The following is a 17,092-nucleotide window of genomic DNA, read 5'->3' on the forward strand; positions in this document are numbered from 1 at the left end:
TCACAGAGGTATACCTGTTTTACATGAGAATGCTGGAAGAGGGCAATGATTACCCTGGAACCAGAACTACAGACATCTGTAAGTGTCCTTGTAAGTACTGGAAACCAAACCCTGGTCCTCCCTAAGAGCAGCACATGTTCTTATCTCCTGAACCACCTCTCACTCCAACCCCACACAATCTTAAAATTCTTTATCTCACCAGCCATGGCCAATGCCATCTTCCCGAAATAACAATCCTTCTATCGACTGTTTCTTTTTATCGGAGATCTACAAGGAATCTAAGCCTCTCAAATCGAATCATATGATCCTCGTGGACTTGAAATTCCTGGCTGGGGACCAGACCAAGGACGGGACAGAGGACATTTCTCCCAGGCTCCTCTCAGCCTCTGAAGGTTCTCTAAAGGCTACTTAGGAGATGCTCCAAATTACAGACATGACCAGAAGCCTAAGGGCTCGCTTTATCGTGCTATCTCAAGCACGGGATTATCAACACCAGGGTATTTCCTCATTCTGGTTTAAAACACTCCCATGCCTTAAACTTTAAGTATGTGTAATGGTATTTGATGAACAGTCTTGGGGGGCTGGAGAGAGATGACTCAGTGGCTAAGAGCACTGGCTGCTCTTGCAGAGGACCCAGGTTTGATTCCTGGCACCCACACGGGGCCTCACAACCACCTGTAGTAGCTCCAGTTCTAGGGGATTCCACGCCTTCTTCTGACCTCCACAGACACTACATACATCTGGAGAACAGACATGCATGCCACCAAAACACCCATATACACAAATTAACAACAACAATAATAATGCAGGAGTCCAAGACAGTGGAGGACCGCTCTGTGCACCGGCCGGCCCACACAATCAAAGAGGTTGAAAACCTTCCAGAAGCTATTACACGGGCACTGAAGTGGACGATTGTTTTTCTTTGGACTTTAGACCAGTGATTTCATGGGTGATACAGGCTGATATAATTTCACTCTACGGATCCAAATAGGTCAAACACCATTCGCATCAGCAATGTTTATTTTCTTACGTGGTTATCTCCTTTATTTCCTCCAACAGCCCTATCAAGCCAGCAGAATTGTCCTCTTTATGCAGGTGATAAAAACTGGGTCCAGAAGGGTAAGGATGGCTTCCACGACCATCAGCGGGCAGCTTACACTTGCTTACCTGTGTCTGACAGTGCTGCCCAGGGCCAGAGCCAAAGCCACCAGCGCCAATGCTGTGATCTATGGGGTTGGGGGAGGGACTTGGGGTGGCAGGGAGAAGATCACACGGCATAGGCTGGGCCATCACATGACACTCGGAAAGCAGGAGCCCTTCTCTTTTTTTCCCCCAGACATCTTTAACTCGGAGTTGACAAGGGGCACATATGGAAGCCCGCCCCCTCGTTTGGAAATCAACATTCTTGAATGAGGGTCAGTGCACATGCAGAGAGAACAAACAGAAGCAAGGAGCCACATTTTAGTTTGCCTGTGGATAGTAATTTATTTGCTCTTTATTTGGAGGAATGAATGATGGCTATTAAAATGTTTATTAGCTGTTACGGTTCTATGCAATAATTAAAGAAATTACACGTGTATCTTTGAAAATACTGGAGCTCTGTGAGAAACATGATTCAAATAATACTTAACTAAACCTACTACTACTATTCTTGTTACTATTATTATTATTATTATTATTATTATTATTCAAGGTCTTGCTATATAGTCCTACTGTCCCGGAATTCACTATATAGACCAGGCTGGCCTAGAACTTACAGAGATCTGACTGCCTGTTCAAGGCCTGCACCACCACACCCAGCATTTAGCTTTGATATTTTGAGACAGGGTCTTAGAGATAATCCAGGCTGGCTTCAAACCCAGAATCCACTTGTCTCAGCTTCCTGAGTGCTGGGATTACAGGTATGTGTCACCATGTCATTCTAAACCTCTGTCTGTCCTAAAGCAACACCCTGGATTTGGGAGGGTAGGCACCTACCTCATCTGCATCTCTGCCACTTCCAGGTTGAGCAGAGAGGTTGCAGAAATTTCTGGTGCTTTCCTTCAGCTTTTATCAGTTTGGGCTGCTGTATATAAGTTTATCCTCAGAGGTGAAGTTTGGGCAAAATACAGGTGGGGCTATGTAAATAAAAACTTATTATTTCATCTGTTTTTTGTCAATGGTCTATAATCTTGGACCATTTTGTCTTCTAGCGTTTGCTGCGTGAGATGACTATTCTAGCTTCAGAGCTAGGCTCCCCAAAATTCTGCTCACCAGGACCTTTGCCGAAAGGGACTCTCGCCCACCTCACCTATAACCCGGTGGAAGTTGGGACAGACTGAGAAAACAACCACTCCTAGGTAGCCTTTTATGTCTGCTGCTTACAGAGCTCTGCCCCGCTTCTCCAACGCATGAAATCAGAATCGGAATCGGAGTGGGAAGCAAGGCTCAGGGGCCTCGATTTGCTGGCCTTGGAGACAGGAGAAGACTGCGTTGTCAGGATGTCTGTAAACCACGGAGATGGAGGTCTGGGGGAGGAGTCAGAACAGACAGTTGCAAGAGCTCCAGGGAGATGTGGGCAAAATGCAAAAACTTGGAGATGTGGGTCCAGCCCCGCCATTCTCTGTGTAGCTCTGGCTGTCCTGGAACTCACTTTGTAGACCAGGCTGGCCTCGAACTCAGAAATCCGCCTGCCTCTGCCTTCCAAGTGCTGGGATTAAAGGCGTGCGCCACCACGCCCGGCTCTGCCATTCTTAACAGGAGCCAACTTGACTGCTGGGTTTACTGGAAGTAGAAGCGATGTAAGGCTCACTGAAGGCCGGGCAAGCAATGCTCCTTCCTGCAGAAGGAGAATTGTACCTTCAGCAGGCTGAGGCAGGAGGATCACAAATGCTGGGCTAATTTGGGCTATAAAGGGAGATCATGTTTTGTTTTTAAAAAAAAAAAAAAATGGCTGGAGAGATGGCTCGGTGGTTAAGAGCACTGACTGCACTTTCAGAGGTCCTGAGTTCAATTCCTAGCAACCACATGGTGGCTCACAACCATCTGTCATGGGATCCAATGCCCTCTTCTGGTGTGTCTGAAGACAGAAGACAGCTACGGTGTACTTATATATAATAAATAAATCTTTAAAAACAAACAAACTTGGTTTGTATGAACATAGATACTTTTAAAAAATTGGTTTGCTAAACGCTAGAGCTGACTGCTCTCCCATGACAGCAGCTCCGGTCTGTTCCCCAGCTGCCTGCAGGCTTGGTCCTCCTTTTTTCCTAGAAGCCAGATTGTTGGGTCCTTGGTTAGCTGCTTTCCCTGCATTATAAAGAGGAGGGTTTTGATCTGTCTGCCTTTTGCGGGAGGTCTGTCTGCATTTGGGGGCGGGAGGTTCTTAGGTAAAGAACAATTATCCCTTGGCTTATTGCTGTTCATACTGTCATTTAAAATCTATGTGAACAGACTCAAACATCTGTTTGGATTGTCGCCCTGTTGTGTCTTACAAAGGGCAGGGTTTGGAGTCCCACAGCCCGGGATGGCTCCTAAGTTAATCATCTTAAATGTTTAAATATTCAAATAGTTTGTCCTCCATAGGAGACCAGAGGTCCAAGTTCTTCTGAGAAAAGAATTCGAGAGTCGGGTGGGAATAGCCCACACTAGGAGCTAGAAGCTGGGGCAGAAATGGGAGGTGAGGGACTGCGTTATACCTTGTTATGTTTTTGAACACAGAGAACCTCTTTTGAAAGACCTTTGATTAAAAGGTGACTCCAGGACTGCAGAGGTAGCTCAGTGGTTAGAGCACTGGCCGCTCTTGCAGAGGACCTGGGTTTGGTTCCCTAGCACCCACAGAGAAGCTCACAACTACTTGTAACTCCAGTCCCAGAAGATCCAGCGTCCTGTTCTGGCTTCTGAGGGTACTTACCGTACACACATGATACATAGACATACAGTGGGCATAACACCCATACACATGAGATAAATAACTTTTAAAAAGGTGATGTGAAGATGGAAATCCAACTTTGAAAAAAAGCCACACTTGACTAATAAGACAGAAGCAATTTTTTTTTTTACACAGGGGAGGGGTGAGGAGGACTTTTAGTCAAGGAATAAAGTCAATAAATGTGTGATTTATATGTGTGCATTTTGGCAATAGCTTTGAAACTGGAATTGGAGGTTTATGGCTTATAATTAAAGTTTGGGGTTAAGATTCTTCAGGGAGGGAAATAAAACACCATTTAAAGTCCACACCTTGTTTCTGGGGAAGTCACCCGGGCAGATTTTTACAGCCCCGGCTACCCACTCTCTTCCTAATTTCCAAACTTCTGCTTGCTGGCCTTGCTCTGGGCCGAGCTTCCTTCCAGTGCTGGCTGAAGCTCGGACGAGCCCTGGTCCATCTCAGCTGCACACAGGCTACACAAAGCCACATCTCATCTCCAGACAAAGGCAGTGGAGAGGGTGAGCCCAGGCCCTACTGGTTAAGTTACCAAGGCAGGGAAGCGGAACGGGAAACAGGAAAAAGCAAACGGCTTTTTCTCAGTTACAGGCACACTGTGTGCTACCCCAGAGCTGGCTAACAGGTTAGAAAGACACTTCAGGAATTTTCTGCACCAAGTGTTGAATAGAGTCACTGTTTACCAAGCCATGTGTATGTTATAACCCAGAACTATATGTTATAACATATATGTATGTTATAACCCAGAACTATATGTTATAACATATATGTATGTTATATCCCAGAACTATATGTTATAACATATATGTATGTTATAACCCAGAACCATAGAGATGGTTCAGCAGTCACGAGTGAGTGCTCCATGCTCAATTAGTGAGAACCAGACTTCAGAATCCACTCCCCATAGAACAAGCTAGGCATCCTAGAAATACCTGAAACTCCACCTCTGAGGGACCTAACACCTTCTCAGACTTATGTACCTGCACATACACACGTCTATACGCAGACACATACACATATACACACACAAAATTTTTTTATAACATTGGGGCCAGTGAGGTAGGTAAAGATACTAGACACTCCATGAAGACCTGAGTTCAATCTTGGAACTCACATAAAAGTGGGAAGAAACAGTTCCTCAAAGTTGTCCTGTGGCACACACACACACACACACACACACACACACACACACGGACACCCACTTTGACAAGCCAAAACCTATATGCACCCACACACGGTGTTTGTGACTTAGAAACAAGGGGCGCAGATGGTGCCCACGTGAGTCATACATTTGTATGTTAAGGGGAAGCTACTAAAATGGTACAGGCAGATTCTGAAATACAGTACCCATGTACCAAGCAAACAAGCCCACCAAACTACAGAGATGAAAAGGTCCCATGTGCAACAGGAAGTTAAATTTAAAAAACCAAACCAACCAACCAAACAAACAAAACCCCAAGAATATCTGTGATTGTCAAGACAATGCCAATACCAAAGCCAATTCCCGCTCAGCGTTACGGGAATTCTAACTATGCTGGGCGGTGGTGTCCAGAGGCAGCCAGCAGGCCTCCGGGAAGGAACCCAGCCCTAGCACTGAGTCCTCTCAGTCAGTCCTATGCCTGCCTAATTTTAGTGTGTGAATTATATTTTTTTTAAGATTTATTTATTTTATTTATATGAGCACATTGTAGCTGTCTTCAGACACACACCAGATGACGGCATCAGATCCCATGACAGATGGTTGTGAGCTACCATGTGGGTGCTGGGATTTGAACTCAGGACCTTTGGAAGAGCAGTCAGTGCTCTTAACCGCTGAGCCATCTCTCCAGACCCTAGTGTGTGAATTATTAATCGTACCAACTACTAATGACCCACTTCTTAGGTTGCAAATAACTAGACACTGGTTGTCTATAAAAATGAAACTGTTAGCATTGACTGTCATTTACATAGAGACACTGTTTAAGTTAGGCTGAGTGTCCAGGGAGGTAGGCCAGGCTCTGTAATTCTGATGCATCTCTGATGTCTCCCTGTAGACCCAACTTGGCATCATTAACGCCATCCGTGAGGTCTCGTGTCCTTCCGGAGGACCAGTTGGTATACTTCTGCTAGAGCTGGGTCAACCTCAGAACCTCTGCCGTTCCCTCTGTCTGTGCCTGCCTCCAACTCCACTAATCTCTGAGGCGACAGTGAGTTTCCTTGCCTTATTACCGAAGAGGCCAGGCTTTGTTGCAGGCTGGGCAGAACTTGGAAGGAACGCTAGTCATATATCATTCCAGAGGGCGGCCAAGTGGCTGGGTAGTACAGCTCTAGAAAGTCAAGGTTAGCTTCCTCGGACACTTGAAAGAGTCCGTCTACCTGGGCAGTGGTGGCACATGCCTTAATCCCAGCACAAGTGGATTCCTTTGAGTTTAAGGCCAGCCTGGTCTACAGAATGAGTTCCAGGACAGCCAAAGCTACACAGAGAAACCCTGTCCCAGGAAGAAAAGAAAAAGAAGAGAGAAAGCTGTTTGTTTCTGCAGATGAAAGGAACGTGGTGGCTGGGGTAACGTCAGTACCCAGAACCCACCGGGGAGCAGTCTCTCCTTAGTCTCAAGGGTTAAAGGTGACACTTTTTGAGAGAGGTTGTAAAGCATTAATGGTGGGTAAAGTTCTTTCTCGATCGCACGATTCTTGAACTGGGTGGTGTCTGCCCAGTAAAGGGCACCGTGTTTGCGAAGGGTAATTTGGAATTGGCAGCGCCAATGTCCCCTTAGCTTCCTGCTGCACTGAGGTCAGTATGGCAGGTTGCATCAGGAGCCTCGGAAGTGTCTGGGATAAATGTTGAATATTGAATGAGGACGGCTAGATGTCTGGAGCCACCAGGACTTCCTAGCGGGGCAGGCTCCGGTCATATCAGCTAAATGCTCACAAATTCACCGACCACAGAGCGTAGGGGACCGGAAGACTGTGCGGTTAACAACTCTAATGTCGCTACGGTCTCTCATCCCAGACCTCCAGGTGACCTAGGACCGTGGACACAGTCTGCATCCAGGAAGTGTTGTTTTGTCTGCCCCTCCCGACCCGCCCCTCTCTGGCTCTTTTCTGTTTTTAATTGGATAAGCCCATGATAAGCATTTACTGAGCAAACAAATGGGTGCTGTCGCCTGCCCCCCCCCCCCCCACAAGTGGCCTGCTGCTCCCGCGGCACTTTCCCTGTCGCCAGGGAGGCACAGGTGTTGCATGGCAGAGGTGGAACCAGGATGAGACCAGTAGAGCCAGGAGTCTGTACACAGGCGTTCAAGCACTCCCTACCGGAAGTCAGTGAGCTCGGAGGACCATATGGGTCCAGGGCCGAGGCCTGCTGGCACTTGTGGGCAAAGATCAGGTTGCCTCCAGGTGTCGGGGGCTGGATGGGTGTAGATAAATAAGGAATGTGCGTGGGAAACTAGGCTTTAGAAATTGGTCTTATCCTACCTTAGCCTTTCAAATAAATAGCCAAAGGCATAACTTGAGTCTACTACTGCAGGAAACATCGACACCGTACTGGGGTCTTATTATTTCATAGTGTGTGGTTTGGAGACATGGCCTCCACCAGCACAGGCTCGAAAAGGTCACTGAGCCCCAGCACTGGGCAGGGAGTTGAGAAATCACTCACATTAATAAAATGACTGTTGATTCCAGACAACCCTTTAAGCAGAGGGAGAAAAACTCTAAAACTGTGTTATATTAAAAATGTATTAGGGGCTGGAGAGATGGCTCGGCGGTTAAGAGCACTGACTGCTATTACAGAGGTCCTGCGTTCAATTTCCAGGAACCCAGCAGGGCGGTGGTGGCCCACGCCTTTAGTCCCAGCACTCGGGAGGCAGAGGCAGGCGGATTTCTGAGTTCTAGGCCAGCCTGGTCTACAGAGTGAGTTCCAGGACAGCTTGGGCTACACAGAGAAACCCTGTCTCGAAAAACCAAAACAACAAACAAACAAACAAACCAAAAACAATTCTCAGCAACCACATGGCGGCTCACAACCATCTGTAATGGGATCCGATGCCCTCTCTTCTGGTGTGTCTGAAGACAGGGATGGAGATACACATATCTGTATGTATGCATATACATTAAATAAATAAATCTTTTAAAATGTTTTAAAGGAAACATATGTGAATGGATGTTCCGCTTGTTTCGTTTGTGCATCACATGAGTGCAGTGCCTGTAGCGGCCAGAAGAGGGCATCAGATCCTCTGGAACTGGCAATACAGTGAGCTGGGAATGGAATCTGCACTCTAGGCAATAGCAGCAAAACCTCTTTACCGCTGAGTCATCTCTCCAGGCTCAATTGTCACACTTTTTGAGGTGTCCTTTATCACAAGCACACAGGAGGAGACTGTGTGCCCAGCTTACACAGAAGGCTGTTTGCTGATTTGAAGACTGAAGTCTATGGAAAAGGCACACGCTACTTTGCTAGTCACAGCTGAAGCAACCCCAAGGAGCTGTCCATTGTTCAAGCTGTTTATAACAGCCTGGAGCCGCAGCTCTTAGGACGGTGTGGAGCCGCAGCCGCCCGGGGCTCTGGCAGCTGCTGCTTTGCCATTCAGACTCTGCCAACCCGACCCCAGGCAGGCGGGCATGCTCGCCATGGTTCATGAAACTCAGCTTGTGTCGCTCCTGTTTGTAAAGCAATGAAAGGCTTGCATGAAATGATGGGCGCTCCTGGAGTAGCAACAGGAACCCGGAAAGCAGACAGATTGATATTTCAGAGCCCGTGGAATCCTGCTGATGAAATTACATTCATAAGAAGGGTGGGTGTGGTTCCCCCGCATTTGGCAACACCACAAAGCAATCAGACTAATTGGTTATTGTCTTCTAATGATATAAAAATCCAAAGCCCATTATTGAAGCAAAGAATACATCTATTTGGATGACGATTACACAGTTTGGCTGTTTGCTTTAATCAAATCATAAACTAATGATCAAATTTGGATTTGATTATGTGCCTATAAAGATAACCGGAGAGCCAACATAAGAAACTGTCAGTCAAAGTCTTTTCAGACAATAGCTAGCATTACAACATGCCAATGACATTTTTATCAGGTAGTTAAGTTAATTACTTGTGGTAAATGTGTTCGTGGGACAAGGATAGATTGCTGTCAACATTTGCTGACCACTTTAAAATGCTGCCCGACCATATGGGAGGAATTGAGGGTGTAATAGCATGCAATTTATTTACACCTGCTAATGTCATATAAAATCCAATAAAGACGTATGATTGGAACGCGCATGTGTTTTCCTCACCACTAGATGGCACTGTATAGTTGTCTTTCCTTCCTTGGGAAACAACATTGGCTCAGATCAAGACAACATCAAAACAGGTTGTGAGGAAGGAGTGATTGCCACCTCTTTTCCTTGCTGGGTAAAATCCACTCCATCCTTCTCTGTCCCCCACGTACCTCATGGCCCCTGGCTCTTCCCCATGCCAGATTAAACAGCGCCCCCATGCTGCCCCTTTGGCAAGGGCTGCATCCATTCGGTTCCCCTCTCTTTTTCCCAGAGCTTAATGTCATGCATACAATTCTACTTGGAGATTCATTTGTTTTAGGTTGAGCAACTGAGGGACAGACAAATGAGCAGATTGCCCAGACTCACGGTTGACAAGTAGTATAGACCGAGAACCCAATTCCAGGTCGTCTGACTCCCATGTTGATCACGTTTTGCCTCAAAGAAGGGGTACGTCTATGAGAAATAGGGAAAATGATTTGAAGTCCATTTAAAAGGCAGTTAGACCCTGGGGATGCCATATAGGCACATGTATACACATACGAAGGCTCCGCTGCCTGTTGCCTGTTCACAGGACTCCACTCCCTGAACAATATGAAGTGGCTGGACATGCAACAGTAACGTACGTGCCAGTAGGTAGACACGCTTGCAGACCCCTGAGAAAAGGTCATACGCCCTCAGGATAGTGCAGGTGCTATAGTTTTGGTTCGTAAGGAAGCCTGTGACTGTAGGGATAGAAGGATAAGGTGAATGAGAAAGGACCTGCCTTCTCCCTGCTTGCTAGGACCTACACAGGAGGTTTCTTGAACCCAAGGTCTGAAGAATTAGAACACAAAAACATTCAAGTGGAAAGTTCTGTTCCAGCTGCAGCTGAAAGAAGGCATCCTCGGGCTAGAGAGGTGGCTCAGTGGGTAAGAGCTCTGACTGCTCCCCGAAGGTCCTGAGTTCAAATCCCAGCAACCACGTGGTGGCTCACAACCACCCATAATGAGATCTGATGCCCTCTTCGGGTGCATCTGAAGTCAGCTACAGTGTACTTATTTAAATAAATCTTTGGGCAGGAGCGAGCAGGGATTGAGCGAGTGGGGTTGACCGGAGCAAGTAGAGGTCCTAAATTCAATACCCAACAACCACGTGAAGGCTCACAACCATCTGTACAGCTACAGTGTACTCATATACATAAAATAAATAAATAAATCTTTCTTTCTTTCTTTCCTTTTTTTAAGAAAAATAAAAAGAAGAAGGCATCTTCTCTCCTTTTAGATCCCTTTCCCTCTGTGGGAGCAGGTGAGCCCATAGACAAGCCTGCGGCTGTCTCTACATCTGCTCAAAGCCCAAAGCCCAGTTTTTTGGAAGACACACTGTAGCAAAAAGCCTAGCTGTCTGCTCTTCTCTCTGGGTAAGCGTGGTCCTTTTGAGATCTTTCAGTGAGTTGGAATTATCCAGCTAATGAGAGCCGCAGTCTTCTGGGAATCAGCCTGCATGTCTCCAAGAGGGCCTCAGACATCTGGAGGAATACACGCACCCTCCTGCCTGCTTCCTCTCCCCATATAACCCTCCACGTTGAAGACAGATGGTTCCTGAGTCTGAAGTTAACCCCGAGACCAGCAAGAAAGGATTGGACCCAAGGCTCCTCCACACTCCTTTCTCTTTTGTTTTGCAGTATTGGTCAGATAGGCACAGAGGCTAGGGATCACTTGACCTTTGACCCTTGACAGGCTGGGGATCACTTGACCTTTGACCCTTGACGGGCTGGGGATCACTTGACCTTTGACCCTTGACGGGCTGGGGATCACTTGACCTTTGACCCTTGACAGGCTAGGGATCACTTGGCCTTTGACCCTTGACAGGCTAGGGATCACTTGACCTTTGACCCTTGACAGGCTAGGGATCACTTGGCCTTTGATCCTTGACTTTGGGGTAAGTAAGACAAGGCCAGTAGTCTGTAAGTTCCAAGAAGGAGAAAACCTGCTTCAAGCTTAAAAATCTGCCTGGCCTTTGGCAAGTTAGGCCCAGAGTTCAGACTGCCTGTCCATGGTTCTCCCATCTCTTTGCTTCCAAGGGAATCCTGGCAGCACCTACACATCCTACGTAGGGCCATATGAATCAGGCCCCTCTCAGATATTACATCCAGATCTACTTGCCTTTATCTGACATCCCCTCTGTCTGTCCCCATCCCCAAGAGGACCAATGGCTAGCTGGCCGTTTTTGGTCTGGGATGGGTTGAGTTCATGAGCGTAGAATCTTTGAATACAGAGGGCCTGCGGCATCTGGTAGTGTCTGTTTGGCAGTATGGCTGATGGAGACAGCTCAGCCAAGCATACTTGGACACTGAGGGAGTAGAGGAAATGAGCAGACACTGGTAGGTCCTGCGAGGCCTTGCGAGTATACCAGAAAGGAACCACAGCTCTATCCCAACGGCGGTGGGTCGTTTCTCAGACAGCTGGCATTTGAGAAGGAGCCCCGAGCAACCGTGGAGAGGCTCAGAGGGGATGAATGTGGGCTCTGGCTGTGGCTGAGGTGAGGTGTGACCACAGTAAACTGCATCAAAAAAAGGTATCAGTGGAAGGGAAGAGAAATGGGTGGATCCTGCCTCCAAACTAAGCCAAGAAGCCAGATAGAAATGGGGCAAGGACTCCCCAAGAGTGCCTGCCCACCTCCGCCAGACATATTTCTGCTGGCTGCCCGGAGAAATTATCAGGCACAAAAGCCCTGCCCGTGCTGCAGATGGAGGCTGCATGTTCGTGAGTCTGACCCCACGGGTAATTAGGGAGCAATTAAGCTTGACTCACTAGACAAAACCTGGTTCCTGTGAACTGAAATGGATTTGAAGTGGATGGCAGTGATTAAGCCCAGGCTTGTGGTGATACCCGGCAGAGCTATTACGGCTGCAGGAAAACATGATCTGACCAAGGGAGAGGAGAGCTAACCGGAAAAAGAAAATGTCGGGAGTCGTGAGATGGACGATAATGAAGACAGAAAGTGGAACCGTGTCTCTACGCCATCTGCAAGATGAATCTAGATAGGCGAACACCAAAGGGAACGTTCAAAGTCTGGGTGTGGAGATGGTGAGGCGTCTGCTGACTGTACAGTCAGTCAGGGGCCATGAGTGCCAGCTCGCCCTTACTGAGTGACTACCTAGAAACCTTGCAAGCTTTCAGCAGGACCGGGACACAGTAGGACTACAGCTGGTTGGGATATGTCCTTTGGGGAGTCCTTGTCCTATTTCTGCCTGGCTTCTCTTACTTTGGAGGCAGGACCCACCCATTTTTCTTACTTAAACCAGACACAGAATGGTTAGATTTTTTTCTTTTTCTTTTTTTTTTTAAGGAATTATCTATTTATTTTATTTATATGATTACACTGTAGCTGTCCTCAGACACAACAGAAGAGGGCATGGGATTCTATTACAGATGGTTGTGAGCCACCATGTGGTTGCTGGGAATTGAACTCAGGACCTCTGGAAGAGCAGTCAGTGCTCTTAACCACTGAGCCATCTCTCCAGCCCTAGATTTTTTTTTCTTGAACCATTGTCTTCTAACTCTGTGATTTACTTAGCACCATCCATCCATTTCTTACCAGCACGCAAGAACCCACTGTCAGTAACTGTTGACAGACACGATATTTTGTGATTGACACGCAGATCACAGAAACGGTGGCGATGAGAGTTAACTTCTCAGAGCCCTTCCCCTCAGCCACATGCTCTGCTCTGGGCTTTATGTGGGTTAGTGGAGCCTCGCTACCTGTGAGGTAGCCAAAGTACAGAGATCAAGTGGCTCACTGAGATGTCTTACAAAGCTTGAAACCACTGTGGGGGGACTGTTGACCTGGGTACCCGCTACTCTTCAGATGAGCCAGTACGGGGTAGGGACTGTGCTTGAGTCACATGCAGGTAGTGGCAATTGGAGCCACCCCAAACTCTTTCTACCTTACCCCCTGGCTCAGAAAAGAAAGAACATATTGCTGGACGTGGTGGCTCACCCCTTTAATCCCAGCACTTAGGAATCAAAGGCAGGCAGATTTCTTGAGTTTGAGGCTAGCCTAGCCTACATAGTGAGTTTCAGGCCAGCCAGGGCTACACAGTGAGACCTTCTCACTGCTCAAATAAGTGGAAAGGGCAGATACGGCTGCTCATTTAAGTTTCAGGGCATGTTTTCAGATAGAGCCTTCTGTTCGGTTTCCAGCTGTTAATGGGATAAACAGCATTACACATTGAAGAGTTCCTTGGGCAGATTAGCTGAGAGTGTATGGTCCCAGTTTTACCAGACATACTCATTATTAGCACGTTATATATCTGAGTTTTGGTTAGAAACCTAAAATGGTTGAATTCTGTCTGGAGACATGGCTCAGTGGTTAGGGAGCACTGGCTGCCCTTCCAGATGACAGAGGTTCAGTTCCCAGCACCCACAGGGTGGTTCAGAACCCTCTAACCAGGTGATTTGCTGCCCCCTTCTGGCCTTGGTGGGCACTGCATGCACACATGCACAGATACACACGCACAGAGCCAGCAATGCACCCATACCAATAAAATAATAAAAATTTCAAAATGACTGAATCCTGTGTCAGTCTCTCCTGGTTTCCAGAAAGGCCTTCTTGCTGAGCCATTCTTTCCTGTGTGAGAGTTCAATGCCACCTGATCTAGAGTTATTTTATGAAGTACAAAACTCTGGCCCTTCAATGTTTGTTGTGCTAAATAGCAAATTCCCCTCTTACTTAGTGGTCTAAGCCAACACATATTTTTGTTATGGTGTTTTGTAACATGCATTTAATTTTTTGTATTTGGTTCAGTGTTTTTGAGATGGGTCTCTCTCTCTGTGTAGCCCTGGCTCTCCTGGAACTTATAGAGATCCACCTGTCTCCACCTTACGAGTGCTGGGGTTAAAGGCCTTCAGCCCCACAGCCAGCACTTTTTAATCACACAGTTTCTGTGGGTCAGGAGTCTGGTCACGGCTCAGCTGGTTTTTCTTTTCTTTTCTTTCTTTTTAAGATTTACTTATTTTATTTTATGTATGTGAGTACACTGTAGCTGTACAGATGGTTGTGAGCCTTCATGTGGTTGCTGGGAATTGAATTTTTAGGACCTCTGGTCAACCCCACTCGCTTAGTTCCTGCTCGCTCCGGCCCAAAGATTTATTTATTATACATTAGTACACTGTAGCTGTCTTCAGACGCACCAGAAGAGGGCATCAGATCTCATTACGGGTGGTTGTGAGCCACCATGTGGTTGCTGGGATTTGAACTCAGGACCTTCAGAAGAGCAGTCAGTGCTCTAACCACTGAGCCATCTCGCAGCCCTCATCTGGTTTTTCTACTCAGTGTCTCTCCCAGGCTGCAATGAAGAAATCGGCCAGTGTTGTGGTAAATCTCCAACCCCAGTAAGCCAGTGTAAAAAACACACAACTCAGTTACAATATTTATAAGCTGAACGCCTAGATTGGGCAGGTCTACTACCACTACTCTATTCCCCAGCTATGAGATCCATTGCTATGAGGCTTCTCCAGGCCAAGTGGTTCTGCTCCACCGTCCTTCTACCTCCTCTTCCTCCATCTTCTTCTTCCTCCTTCTACCCTACCCCCCAAAAATCTCTAGTCCCACCTTTTCTTTCCACTGCCTAATCACAGGCTCTAGCCTTTATGACCAGTTAAAATGGGGAGAATGTTCATGTGAAATCACTTGAGTAGTGATCTAGTTGAGTTGGGGCAGCCCTTCTTGAGGAAGCAGAATTAACATTAGAATAAAAACAGCACAAGGGTTAAACCACAACAGGCCAGGGTTAAAATGTTTTAATGAAGGACTGACTGTGGCAAAATCCTCTAGGGCTTTAGGGCCTGGGGTCTTACCTGGCTGCTGGCCAGAGGTCACGGTTAGTACTTTACCATAGAGACTTCTCCAACACAGAAGCTTCAAAAGTGTCCATTGCCAAGAATTTCACTGGAGGCAAGGAGGAACCTTCCTCAGAAAGATGGAAATGCCATGCGAGCTACTTTACACAGGGCTAAGTAATTAAAACACAGTAGCTCACACAAGGTCATCATTTCATACAATTCTTACAACTGTGGGCCACAGACATTATAATTGTTATTTGCAGAAAACATGGATTTCAGAGAAATTAATTAGTTAACTCTGGTCAATTCAGAAATAGGGTGCAGAGTCAGGTCGCAGAAGCCCACGCCTCTGACTTACACCGGGGCAGCTGAGTCACCATTACACCTAAGCATTTCTACGCCCTCTCCTTTCCAGTTGTCTGGTTACCCCCTCAAGACCAGACACCTGACTTTGTTGATGACAATGGCCTCTTAGTGTGCATTTAGTATTTCAGAACTTTCTTTCCCATCCACTATATGGCCACTTCTTCTTTAGTATCATATTTATCCTCTCAAGCGTTGGATTAAAAAAAAAAACGATCTCTATGATTCTTTCTAATCATAGACAATGCTAGAGCGGGAAGGAGCAGCTTCTGGAAGGGACGTCTTCCTCAGTTGTGGGCTGTGGTGTGGTGAGGGCTAAGGGTTCTCAACGTGCCACCCGGTGACACGTCAGCCGGATGGGAAGGTCTTGATGGAATAAACAGAGACAGGATGCAATCTGGAATTGTTTGTGGGAAGAATAACCCCGAGTAGCAGAATGCTCTTCATGAAGTTGAGGATGAAGTGAAGTCTCCTTGAATAGCCCTGTTCTGATGGGATCATAGCTCTCACCCACCCTGCAAACCATGTTGGGTTCAGCATTCAGGAGTGAAAAAGATCTCCAGCCACTTTGGATGAAGGCTAATAAATGAACTTCACTAGCTGGAATAGAGATGCAACAGTTCTAGCTATGGCTTATGTTTATTTGTTTTGTTTGTTTTATTTTTTTTGAGATAGGGGTTCTCTGTGTAGCCTTGGATGTCCTGGAACTCACTCTGTAAGAGCAAGCTGGCTTTGAATTCAGAGATCCACCTGTTTCTGCCTCCTGTGTGGGGTTAAAGCCATGCACTACCACTACTGGGCTAGTTCTGTCCATGTTCATGACTCACAATCTGCCCCCCTCCCCCAAACACACTCCCCATTCCCGAAACTGGTATGTTAGGGTCTGGAAAGAACCTGAATCCTGGCTGGGTCCCATATTGTCTAACCAGGGTTATCAAGCAGGAGGAGAAAAAGAAGATGAAGAAGTCCAGGCTGCTTGACTGAGACCAAAATCCTTGGAAAACAATGGTCACAGGGGTGGGATCTCAGAATCTTCTAGAAGCTCATCTTCAGGGAAAAGGAGAGACAGAAGACTGGAGCTGAAAGAAGAGTGTCCGCTGATGGGGTAGAGCAGACAAGAGAGTGAGAAAGGGGAAGAGGGACTGGAAGGAAGGAAGAGCCGGCCAGCAATCTGCACATGCGCATGGGGCATGACTACAAGGAGCAGAGGGGGCCGTGAGCATGAGATCCCAACAGGGCCGCACAGAGAATGACCTGTCAACAGTGTTGAGACCGCCCTCCATTCAATCCTTTTTCTTGTAGATTAGTTTGACTGGAATAAAGTACATTTTAACCTTCTTCAGTAAAGATATTCATTAAAAAAAAAAAAAAAAAAAAAAAAAAGCTGGGTGTGGTGGCGCACGCCTTTAATCCCAGCACTCGGGAGGCAGAGGCAGGCGGATTTCTGAGTTCGAGGCCAGCCTGGTCTACAAAGTGAAGTCCAGGTCAGCCAGGGCTATACAGAGAAACCCTGTCTCGAAAAACCAAAACCAAACAAACAAACAAACAAACAAACAAGCTTTAAGATTTCCCATGGTTGTCGTCATCCAACTAGCAGAAAGATCGGTTCTGCCCTTCATTGATGCACTACACTTTGCCAGGGAGGATTCGAATAGGGTATTTTCCAGTCTCTGCCATTACGGAGATTAAATCAAGATAAGGGAAAGAGGAAATCCCACAACTGAAAACAGCGTCAAAC

Source organism: Mus musculus, chromosome 5, assembly GCF_000001635.26.
Source record: "Mus musculus strain C57BL/6J chromosome 5, GRCm38.p6 C57BL/6J".
Taxonomy (NCBI): domain Eukaryota; kingdom Metazoa; phylum Chordata; class Mammalia; order Rodentia; family Muridae; genus Mus; species Mus musculus.